General features: G+C 47.2%; 1 protein-coding gene across 5 annotated transcripts in view; it reads right to left on the bottom strand.

Moving 5' to 3' along the window:
• Positions 1-12,243, bottom strand: part of NOL4L (nucleolar protein 4 like) — a 210,037-nt gene that overhangs the window by 83,337 nt on the left and 114,457 nt on the right. The window contains exon 1 of one of the 5 annotated variants that reach the window (XM_074211876.1): positions 6,286-6,504. The exons of the other annotated variants lie outside the window; for them this stretch is intronic. The gene's annotated coding sequence lies outside the window, so the exon portion shown is untranslated. Of the gene's footprint in view, positions 1-6,285; positions 6,505-12,243 lie in introns of those variants that run through there. 5 annotated transcript variants of the gene reach the window in all.

Genomic DNA, 12,243 nt, shown 5'->3' on the forward strand with positions numbered 1-12,243 from the left:
TCATAGGATTATAGAATTTAAAATATGAAGGGACCTTAGAGATGTTACAATCCCCTTACAGAGGAGAAAATGGAAGATCTTAGAGGTCAAAGGAACTTCCCAAGAGCATTAAAATTTGAACTCAGACCATTCAGCCCCAGATCTAGTGTTCTCAACATTAAAGTGGGAGAAGTGGAATAGTGGGGAAAGTCTTGCATTTTGGGGTTAGAGAGCCTAGAGCTTAAGTACTGGCTGTGCTAATTGCTACCTCTGTGGCATAAAGCAAGTCATTTCTCCCATGCATTTCCCTACTTTCCTCATCTATAACATGACTTAGGTTCCCTAAGGTCCTTTCCAGCACCAAATCTATAGATTCTCCAATTCCAGGATTCTACCATGCAACCCTTCTCACTGAAATACAAACCCCTCATCCCAGATTGATGGGGGGCCCTGGGACCCTGGCAGGCAGAGCAAAGAATACAAATAAAGCAAAATGGTGGCTCCCGGGCAGGGTAGGAAACTCTCCCTGTAACCAAGGCTTGTAAATACAGGCAGGTGCTATCAGTAACCTGATTATTTTACAACTGGGGTCAATTTCTCTGGAACTGGGTTCCTGGAGCCTCTGAAGTCGGGCCATTTATATCCTCCCCGCTGTGGGATCCTGGCTCCTGCCACACACAATTTACTTTCCAGGCCTTTTCTGAGAGCTGAAACTCTATATGCTCTACTTACTTTGGGCAAAGAAAAAAAAAAGGGGGAGATTTGCTTGGAATTTAATGCAATCTTAACCTGTAACCCTGGGTCCGAGAGTCCTGGGTGTGGTTGGGGGTGGGAGGAAGGAGGGGAGGGCGGGGAGAGGAAGAGGGAGGGAGAAGAGGCATTTCTGGGGTGGGTAGGCCAAAAACAAGTCCTCCTTTCTGAAGGCCTTCAGCCAAGGCAGGGATTACCGGGAGTGGATGAAACAGGTTCCATGGGCAAAAACCACAGTGGCCATAAAATGGCATTTTGTTTTGCATTAAAGCTGCTAACTTCTTTTAACTCAGAATCCATGCCACTTTAAGTTGCCCCAGCAACAGCTTTCTCTAGACTAGATCAGCACCAAGATCATCCTCACCCCAGGATTTGGAATTGGAAGGGCCCCTCTTAGTAGTTTTCCTTTCATTAAAGGCCCGGAAAATGATTTCCTCCCACCCATCCATATGTCTCTGTGCCTCTCTCTCTCTCTCTCTCTCTTTCTGTCTCTGCTTTTGTTTCTATCTCACCACTGGGCAGCACCTCCCCTTAGTCCCTGCCAGCCTAGGCCAGTTACATGAAATTCCCTAGTAGAAAGCTCTCCTTAACCTTGTCTCTATGTCAGCAAACATTAAGCACAGCCTTCTGAGCATGCCAAGAAGGTATTGAACCGCATTTGACCCCAACTTAACCACTTCTGCTCATCAGCCAGTTCATCAGCCTGACCGACTAATGGAAGATGGAGCAGATTGGGATCAAAGGCAGTGAACTACAAATGCTGGTCATGAAGAAAGGCAGCAGATCCCAAGAAATCTGGTACAGCACTAATTAAATAGAACGGCAAATACACTTTACTGCACACTGGGACCAGGATGATCCTAAAGCTGCCATTTTCAGTCACAATCTCAGGTGGAGGGCATCTTTTCTACAGCAGGAAAGAATTTCACATCTAACTGATAATATTAAACCCTCTATACTACTATTCCTATGGACATAGTTTTGTAGAAATGTGGTGACAACATGGGAGGGCATACAAATAATCTCTCATCCTTTACATTCTGAATTACACAGATACACAAAAAAACATGAGGAAGTTGCAATCTCCCCAGAAGGGAGAGACCTCTCATCAGTGAGAAAAAAAGGTGAATTTAAATGTTCTCATGTTCTCTCTTGACACACTCACTCTCTCTCTCTCTCTCTCTCTCACACACACACACACACACACAAAATCTCTTAAAAATATCTATTCACAGAATGGCATATCAATGTTAGAAGCAACATCAGAGGTCAGTCACTCTAACTCCCAACTCAAGAATTCCCTCTTCAGAATCTGTGACTATCAGTCATCAGGTCTCTGGTTTGAGCATCTCCAGTGCCAGGAAGCTCACTACTTCACAGCTGCTTATTCTATTATTGGACTGTTCTGATCACTAAAAAGTTCTTCCTCATAATGTATCTCTCCCTCACCTTTGCTTCCTACAATCTCTGGTTTCTTTCAAGACTTAAAACACCAAACTTATACATGAAGCCTTTCTTGATCCTCCTAGCTTCTAGTGTCCCCCCCCCATCACCATATATGTATCTACAAATGTTTATGTTCTCTTCCCTCATAGAATATAACCTCCTTGAGAATAGGAATTGTCTCATTTTTGTATCTCTAGAGACTAGCATAGTGACTGGCACACAGTGGGTCCTTAATACTTACTGATTTAACAAAATCCACCTTTTTATAAACTTTTACTCCTCCATCTTTCAGAACTATATCTAATCCTTTTTTCTACTAGCTAGTCAGATATTTAAAAATGGTAATCACAACCCTGCCAATTTTCTCATACATAAGTACTGAAACCAGAGATGCTAAGGATGAGTCTACAAACTAGATTGTATGCAAACCAACTACATTTCCTGTTTTCTGAGCAATTCTCATGCTGTTATAAGTAATAATTTTTGCAATAATGATCCACAACATATTTTTATAGCCATTTAAAATCAACAGAATGCTTTTCTCCTAATAACCTTCTGAAATAGGTGGTAGAATTATTCAAATTTTATAGATCAGGAAATCAAGTCAGGTGAAGTGACTTGTTCAAGTCAGTTTTGGAACTGAGTCTTAAACCCAGGTTTCTTGTTTCTTAAAGCCCGAGTTTCTCTCTACTATATAAGAATCAAAGCAGCAGACAATTTACTCAGATAATCTGTCTGGACAAGGTAGTTTTGATATAGCGGGGAGATGGTCAGTGAGCCCTTATGGTGTAAATAAGTTCTTTAGAAAGCTTTCTTTCACTAGAGGGGCACAGTTTGTAGACAGCTTCCCTGCCTAAGACTTCCTCTGAATTGAGATCTTGCTTCTAGGAAGATGAAGAGTCAAAAGTTCTTAAGCAAGGAAGAGCACACTACAGTTTAACATCTGCCCCAGGGTAGGGAGTGATCCAGAATATCAACCTTTAATGCTGGGAAAAGGCTTTGGGTGATGTGTTCTCGCTGTTCAACTTCAAGGTGCTGAATTGAGTGTTGTCTGAGCCCACAGGACACACATATCCAGCAAATGGTCTATTATTGCTAAAGAGAGAGATTGATAAGGCCTGAGACCTATGTTGGAAGGTGCAGTTAGTTCTTCAAAGCCAGCCTTGGAGAATCTCACATCTGGACAGAATCCATTTAGTACAACCCCTCCCTGTTTCTACAACATCTCTAACAGGAGATCATCCAGCCTCCCCTTAAAGACCTCTCATTTGGGTTTTCACTCCTTCCCAAGGAAGATTACTCCATTTCTGAACAGTGGAGAAGTTGCAATATGATCTTTGGGCTGCAATATAAATGGAATTTATTATTACTTAATCCAGTACTTCAAGACTGGAGATGATAGAGATTGAAACCACTTTTATGTTTTCACTACTGAGAAGAAGCCCAGTCTTCTAGTGATCCTGTAATGCCTCTCCTCCCTTAGCTAAACTGATCATGTGGCAACAGTTAGGCAGACAGTTCACCATGGATTTATACTCAGCCTTTCCTGAGCATGGTATTCTCTTCCACAGATTTCTAAGACCCTGCAAGAGGTTGAAGCACTGGAGGAGGGAGTAATCACCATCTTCAACTTTAGGAAGGTCTTTCTTCTATTGAACTTAAATCTGCCTCTTTTCGACTTCCAACCACTTCACCTAGTACTATTTGATGTATCTAAGCAAAACAAATCTAATCCCCCTACCATAAGATAGTCCTTTATTCCTGACCATCTTCTTTTCATTGGGCCAAATACATCCTCTGTCCATTCAGCAGAACCTCACTTACATGGCATGCCTTCTCATCCTATATAATTCTTGTCCCTGTTTTCCCCTCATCCTATATAATTCTTGTCCCTGTTTTCCCCTGAAGCTTCCACAGAGGATTTGCCCAATATAATAAAGGCCTTCCTTTTATTCTTGAGGCTGCCACTGAACACTTGAGCTGCCCATCTGTTGTCTCTCATCCTCGCGAAGCAACTAGCCTACCTCTTTTCTAACCATAAACATCCTTTAAGCAACTATTCACAAGCTGTTATTGGTAACAATAAATGACAACCCTTCAACTACTGAACATTCAAGGAAGCCCAAATGAACTCAGAGTAAGACAAGGGTTTTATATTAAGGATGATAATTTTAAGTTTTAAGATTTTCCAATGAAGAAATAACAGTACTTGGGGTTTAAAGCAACATGAATCATTTATTCCAGTTTACAGACAGTGAGTCCTACTCATAGGCCAATAGGTATGATGAATTATAGAACTGTAAAAAGACAGGACAGAGATCCCCTTAATCTAACCTAATTTTACAAGAGAGTACCTCGGAAAAGTGACTTGCCCAAGGTCACAGGGGCAGTTGCTGGCAGAGGGCCTCGAGTGGACAAGGTAAGACGTCCCATATACAGCTCATGTAAATAATCATTCCATATCCATCCAAATACATGGAAATCAAGACAGACTATTCACAGTCTTCCTCCCAGTTTATATCCCAGCTGGCCAGGACAAACAAACACCTATTCTGCTACTGGGGCACTGGGGTTTCCATGTGAATCTGGAATAAGAAGGGTTTGACCCTAGGGAGATGCTATTTCAAGCACAACCCTCCACCAGAAATGGGAGGAAATCAGAGTCCAAACAGCATTTCAGGTGAAATCAGGAGGTTATTAATCTCCCTGCTCACAGACAGAAAGAAAAATCAATGATTTAGAAAAAAAAAAAAGGTTCCATTTGAATTAATGGGTTTGTGGCTCCTTCATTGATCTGTTCCTCCTCACACTTATATTTTGTGCTTTTGTGCACTTAGGGAGGAGGGGAGAGAGGAGGAAGGAAGGGAAGAGAAGACAAGGGGAGAGGGGAGAGGAAAGAAGGGGGAGGGGAAGGCGCTCTATATAAGGAAAAGGACGATCTAACCTTAACCTTTCTCCAGGAATAATGCTAATTAGAGAGGCTTAATGAGAACTTCCCCTGGAAGCCCAGCTCCAGAGGGGCAGGAGATGGTCTGAGGAGCTGCAGCTGCAGCTCTCGGAGGCTCAGTGAACGGCAGCAGCTGGAATCAAAATGTGGATGGGATTTTTTTTCCAACGGAGAAGGCTTCCGGCCCCCGAGGTGTAAATCCACCTTAAGAACGCATCTTACAATTCCTCCAATTCCAGCAATCTCCATTCCCCCAGGGAGGCAAAACCTCCGCACTGCCACGCCCCCCTCCATTCGCTCCCCGCCCGCACTCAAGTCCCTCTAATTTGGGAAAGCCAGCTCACCCAAGGGTCAAGCATAAGCCCCCCCCCCCCCCCCCCCCCCGTGAGTATCGTAACAGGTTCTCTCCGTTTTAGTTCACCTGAACCGAGCAGGCGGGCGGAGTCTCGGGGTCGCGGCAGCCCCATCCCGGACAGGGAGAACTCCCCAAACACCAGCTCCACTCCGGCGCTGGGAGGCACCGAAGTCCCGGGCCGGGCCGCCCCCGCCCCGCTCCAGGCGGCCACTCGCTCCTTCCATCCCCCACGGCAGCCACTTCCCCTCGGCCCGCGGCGGACCCGGCCCGGCCCCCCAGCCCCGCTGCACCCGCCCTCTCTTCGGACACCTTCCACCGTGCCCGCACAGCCCTGAACTCTCCGGGCGCCACCGGCGTCCCGGTCCGGGAGTCCCGCCAGCCCCGGCCCTGGCCGCGGCTCCGCCCGGTGCGTGTGTGCCGGTGCGGACACTCCAGCCCCGCCGCACTTGGGCCGGGGGCACACGCTCCCCCCTAACACGGCAGTCCGGCCCGGCGCCGGCTCTGCCCAAACTGGAAGCACCGGCCCCCCGCGAGTCCGGGCCCCGGCCCCCCGCGTGGCAGGAGCCCGTCCTCCCCCCTCACACACACACACACACAAACACACACACTCCGGAGGGGAGGGGGTGAAGGCGACGCGCAGAAGCAGGCAGCCCTCCCCTCCGTCGTCATCGTCCCGCTCCTCCCTGGGACCCCCCGGGTCCCCCCCAACCCCTCCCGAGGACCCCCCCCCAACCGCAGCTCAACGGCCAGGGCGGACGGGGCTCGGGGGGCCGCGGGGCGGGGACTGGGGGAGGGCTGGGCTCCGTACCTGGGCGGCGGCGGCGGCGGCGGCGGAGGGGGAGGGAGGGGAGGGGGAGGGGGTCCGAGCTGAGCGAGGCGGCGGCGGCGGCGGGAGCCGCGGTGACAGCCCCACAGCTGCTGCTGCTGCTGCTGCCGCTGCTGCTGCCGCCGCCCGGGGAGGGGGCTGGCACCGCCGCGGCGCGTCACTGCCCGGCCCGGGGGGCGGGGGCGAGGAGGGCCCAGTGCCGGCGGCGCCGGGGCGGGGGGGCGGCGCGGGGCGGGGCGCGGGAAGGAGAGGAGGGGCGGGGGGTGCCCGGCACGGGCGGGGGGGGCGCGGGGGCGGGGCGCGGGAAGGAGAGGAGGGGCGGGGGGTGCCCGGCACGGGCGGGGGGGGCGCGGGGGCGGGGCGCGGGAAGGAGAGGAGGGGCGGGGGGTGCCCGGCACGGGCGGGGGGGGCGCGGGGGCGGGGCGCGGGAAGGAGAGGAGGGGCGGGGGGGTGCCCGGCACGGGGGGGGGGGCGCGGGGGCGGGGCGCGGGAAGGAGAGGAGGGGCGGGGGGGGGGCGGCGCGGGGGCGGGGCCCGGGCTGGGAAAGGAGCCGGGAGGAGGGGGCGCATTAGGGGGCTGGTACGGAGCCGGCGGGATGCACGGGGGCCGGGGGCCGGGGCCGGGAGGAGGCGTGGCGTGGCTGAAGGGAGGCTCCGAGGCGCTGGGAAGCGGGGAGCTGAGCCGGGAGGGTGCAGGCGCAGGGACGGGTGGAAGGGGAGCTAGAGGGGAGGGAAGAGAAAAGAAGGAGGTAGGGAAGGACGCGAGAAAGAACCACCGGGGGGGGGGGGGGGCTGGAGGAAGCCCCGAGCCGCGAGGAAGCTGCGATTAGCGGAGGAGCCTCTAAAAAGGAAAATGTTTCCGCGAAGCTACGAAGAGGAGGAGCCAAGATAACCCGGGCCCACTCCACGTTTTCAGGCGCTAGTGGTCACAGTTACTGCACCCAGGGAGCCCACACAGTAGGGAGTGAGGGGTGTGTGGACACTACTTCATGGAGGAAAAAAGGCCAGGGAATCTTGTGGGGGTAGAGATCACCCCTAGTCTAAGGGACAGCCAGCACCTTTCCTATATCTAGGAAGATAGCCAACGACAACTTCAGGCAGAACCAGACCCAGCCTGCTTATCCTGAACCCTGAAGGAGGCCCCCAGGGAACCTTGGCATTTTTTTTTTTTATCAAAGGGCAGTAGCTGAGATTTTCCCATGTGCATTGCTTGGCTAGTGGCCTCAGCCCCAGTTTGTACAGATCCGCATTTCACAAACAACCAAGTGGGCTCACTCTACCATTTCGATAGGATACTGGACTTTGAAAACTAGACAGGTGAGTAACCATACCCCAAAGGCCGCCGGGTCCCATCCATCACGAAGCTGCCCTGCCCTGACTCCTCCTTCCCGAGCTTCTGCAGCCTCCACACAGTCTAACCCACTGCCCTCCTCTCCTCTTCTAACCCCTCCCACTCTCTCCCTGTCACACAATCTTTCCTCTTTCCTCTTCTTTCCTTTGTCTCTTTTCCACCACTCAACTTCACACTGTTTCTCAGCTATCCTGTCTGCCCCCCCCCCCTTCTCCCGGTCCCCCACCAATCTGGATCACAATACGCATGAATGCAGTAACTCACCTGTTTTTAGAAGCATCAACACCGTACTGGTTGTAATACCAACTCCTGTTCATAGAACCCTTTAAGGTTTACAAAGCACGGTCAGTCTTTTCACAGGCTTTAGAACAGAAAGGTGCTTTAAGGACCCTCTAAATCCAACTAACCCCCTGATTTTACAGAGAAGGGGGCAGGGGCCCAAAGTGATAAAGTGATTTGTCCAAGGTCACATAGGTAGTGAATAGTAATTAGTATTCAAACCTGTCCTCTGACTTTAAACCCTGGACTCTCTTTCACAGTACAAAGCTGTTTTCCTTATTATGCTTTGGGGAAGGCAATGCAATAGTCTAGGTTTTATAGGATTTAAATAGAAATATCTTAAAACATAGAACATGGAATGTCAAAGCTGAAAGGGGCCTTTAAACAACAACAGCAAAAAAAAAAAAAAACAAAACCAACAGATCTGTGATTTCATTGGTGTAGGGAACTGCCCATGAGGAAAGTTGATTAGAATGTCAGTAGTGGGAGGGAAACTTAAAGCAGAATGTTGGATCTGAAGGGATCTTATGAGTTCATCACTTTGCGGGGGGGGGGGGGACGGGACGGGGGATTTTTTTATTAGTTTAAAAAAAAGGAAAGAGAAGATCTCCCCATGTATAGATGATGAAATATAGTGAAGGGATAGAGCTAGGATTCAAATCCAGCTCTACCTTGACTCTAAGTGAATCAGTGAGTCAGTAAATACTTATGTATCTCTTATGCAGGAGGAATGGTGCAAGGCACTAGAGAGCAAAAGTCATTAGATCTTTCCTCTCCTATCCGGCCTACCTCTCCAATAGTAATCTGTCACTTGTTCTGCTCCTATTGTATTTTTTTGGGTGGAGGGAGACTATATATTGTAAAGTCTCCAACCTTTTAGAGAAAGTGTTTTATTCTTAGCAGATACTACAATTGTAAAATATTATATGCCTAATAATGCTATATTTAATTAATACTATCCTAGAACACATTGTTCAAGGAGATATAGTATCAGAAAGAGAGAAAAAGACACATGCCATCCAGAAACATGGTTATCCCCAAAACCAGAGCAATGCTATCCAATCAAAGCCAGTGTCCCTGGATAAAATGAAGATGATAAAAAATGCTATGAAATAGAAACACTGTATTCTATTTCCCCAAACTTCTCCTTCAAGCTCCAGTTCAAAAATCACCTCATTGGGCAGCTAGGTGGTGCAGTGGATAGACCACCAGCCCTGGAGTCAGGAGGGCCTGAGTTCAAATCCAGCCTCAGACACTTAATAATTACCTAGCTGTGTGGCCTTGGGCAAGCCACTTAACCCCATTGCCTTTCAAAAAAACCTAAAAAAAAATCACCTCATCCATGAAGTCTTCCCTGATTCCTGGCCTTTCTACATTTCAGACACATAGTTGAACCTTCGATTTTCCTCCATTGATCTGATTAGCACTTGGTTTGAACTGCTTGTCCAATACCAATTCAATTTTCTATGCCACTTTACATACCCTCACTGCTTTGCTCTCAGGTAAGTAATTCAAGTGACATTACCAAATTAATGGGAAATAGGTTGAGAGAGAAATGACTTGCTAATGGCCACACAGCTAGGGAAGTATCAGAGCTGGGATTTTAATCCATATAATCTGGAATCCAATTCCAGTACTCTTTTCAAAACCCGATGCTCTATGTTATGTTATAGTTATGTGTGTGTCCTATGTCCCTCAAGGATGCGGGCTGCATCTTAAACTCTGACTCTGGTTTCCTGCCCCCTCCCCCAATAGGTAAGCTTTTGCCTTATCTTGCTGAAGACTAAGCTTCCACATCACTTTCCCAATATCTCCTCACATGACACCAGTAGCAAAATTCTCAATTCCTTTTGGGGTTGGAATAAAATCTCCTTGAGGGCAGGGATTGTCTTGATAGTTTGTATTTGTATCTCCAACACTTACCATAATGCCTGATACATAGCTAAGTGCTTAATAGATTAATAAATTTTATTTTCCTTAGCACAATGTGCTATACATAAAAGGCATTTATGTCAAAACAGAATGTATAATTAAAATGGCAATGTAGAGTCTGCACATCAAAGAGCTAAAACTTTACCCAAAATTTGACAAAACTTTAGTAGACCTTAGTCCTAAATAAACACAAAGTAAAAAGTGTGCAGCACCACCACCAACTCCCTGCCCAAACACATATAGTCTATCTAAAGTCAATCCAAGCTCAGAACAAAGCAAATGGGCAGTATCCAGAGTTTTATAATGACACAGGCTGTGCTGAAGCAAGTTGCAGCTGAAGTGAACCAAACCTCTCTCCAGTCAACAGCAAAGCCCCCCCCCAGAAGACTTCACAAAACTGACCCCATAACCTACACCAGTATTCATGGATATTCTATTCTGTAATTGTTATGAGAGGACTAGAGGCATCTCCTAAGCTTTCTGGTCTTAATCTGAATCAAAGAATTTCTTTTTCTGCCCTAATTCAGGGCCTCTCTTTTCTAGCAGATATCCTCATCTCACTTTACCTGTCTTTTCACCAGGGCTACAGACTTTTGGTGAGGAACTGTGGCACAGCCAAAATAGCATGGGGCTTAGAGTCAGGAGTTGGTTCTAATTCTAGTTCTACCATGAATTTGATGTATAAACTTGTACCTGTTATTGTCCCTATTGGCTCTTCAATTTTCTCTTCTGGAAAATAAGAGGGACTGGCCTAAATAATCTCTAAGATCCTCCAACTTCAATAGTTTGTGGTTTCTAAGACTAGGAATACCCACTGCTGATTTGATTTTCAGAAGTGGCTACACATTTACACTAGAATTATCTAAAAAAAACAAAACAAAACAACAAACTATACTGGATGGTATCCTTTTCACATGGATCTCTAACTTTGTAAAGAGCTCTTTTTGTGCCGGAGAGGTTTGCATTGTTAACAATTCAAGGTTTAAAAGGGAAAAAAGTCTCCCTCTATAGATCTAGATTGGAAGTGCAATGCACATAGACCATAACAATTCACCATTAAAAGAAAAGGGAGCACAACACATTAACACCAAAAATCAAAGGCAATATAAAAGTCACCTGTTTTTCAATAAGTGTTTTATTGCCTTTCTCATTAGCACCTTGTAAATCTGAAACCTGAAATGTTTTGAAACCAACTTCCCTTTCCCTGTGTTCACAGGGAATCAATCACAGAGAGCCAAAGCTTAAAGGAACCTTGGAGATCAGCTTGTGCAACTCCCTTATTCAAGAAGAAAAAATTGGGGTTCAGAGAAGAAAGGGATTTGTCTGAGATGACATGATGAGTTAGTGGCTTGAGCTGGGATACCAAATCAGGTCTCTACAACAGGTTGTTTCATCAATTCACTGTCCCAGTTCCTCTCCCAACCTAATGTTTGAGTAGGTAACTTGGCACCTGCTTCTCCTGTCCTTCAAAAGATCCTAATATTCAAAGGATGACATACTCTCTGATCAATTGATCATTGCACATAGTGGTGGCTTAAATACAAAAGCCAGTGAACAAAATATTTAGTTTTGGAACCAAGTAGAATTTTAAAAATATCATGACAGGGGGCGGCTAGGTGGCACAGTGGGTAGAGCACTGGCCCTGGAGTCAGGAGTGCCTGAGTTCAAATCCAACCTCAGATGCTTAGTAATTACCTAGCTGTGTGACCTTGGGCAAGTCACTTAACTCCATTGCCTTGCAAAAAAACCCTAAAAAAAATATCATGACAACAAAAAGGTAAGCTTCCATAAATCTGATGCCAGTAATAGACACAGAAAGGACTCAGAGTCCAAAGACTTGGGTTTGAATCATGAGCTCTTTCTACTGACCACTTGTATGGCCTTTGACAAATAATTTTTTCTTCTCCATCCATCCATTCCCTCATTTATGAAATTAGGGTACTAGATTAATGCCCTGATGATGTTTGTCCATCATTTTTGAAGAAGACCATGACATTAGGGAGATGATGCCATGCCAAACACATGAATTGGATTTGAGTGAGGGGGGGCATGCTAAGTCACCAATCTCACTTCTTCAGAGCCATCTGAGTTCAGTGATCAAATATGGATCAGGACAACTGGAGATGGCAGATTAATGCCCTATTAAGGTCTAAGACCTATGACTTTCTGCTTCTTACTAATTGTTTCTGGTTAGGACATCTACATTCCACTTTTTTTTGTAGGTTTTTGCAAGGCAAATGGGGTTAAGTGGCTTCCAAGGCCACACAGCTAGATAATTATTAAGCGTCTGAGACTGGATTTGAACCCAGGTACTCCTGACTCCAGGGCCGGTGCTTTATCCACTAAGCTACATTCCACTTTATAAGAAATTTAGTCTCC

The sequence above is a fragment of the Macrotis lagotis genome, chromosome 1 (genome assembly GCF_037893015.1).
Source record: "Macrotis lagotis isolate mMagLag1 chromosome 1, bilby.v1.9.chrom.fasta, whole genome shotgun sequence".
NCBI classification, from domain to species: domain Eukaryota; kingdom Metazoa; phylum Chordata; class Mammalia; order Peramelemorphia; family Peramelidae; genus Macrotis; species Macrotis lagotis.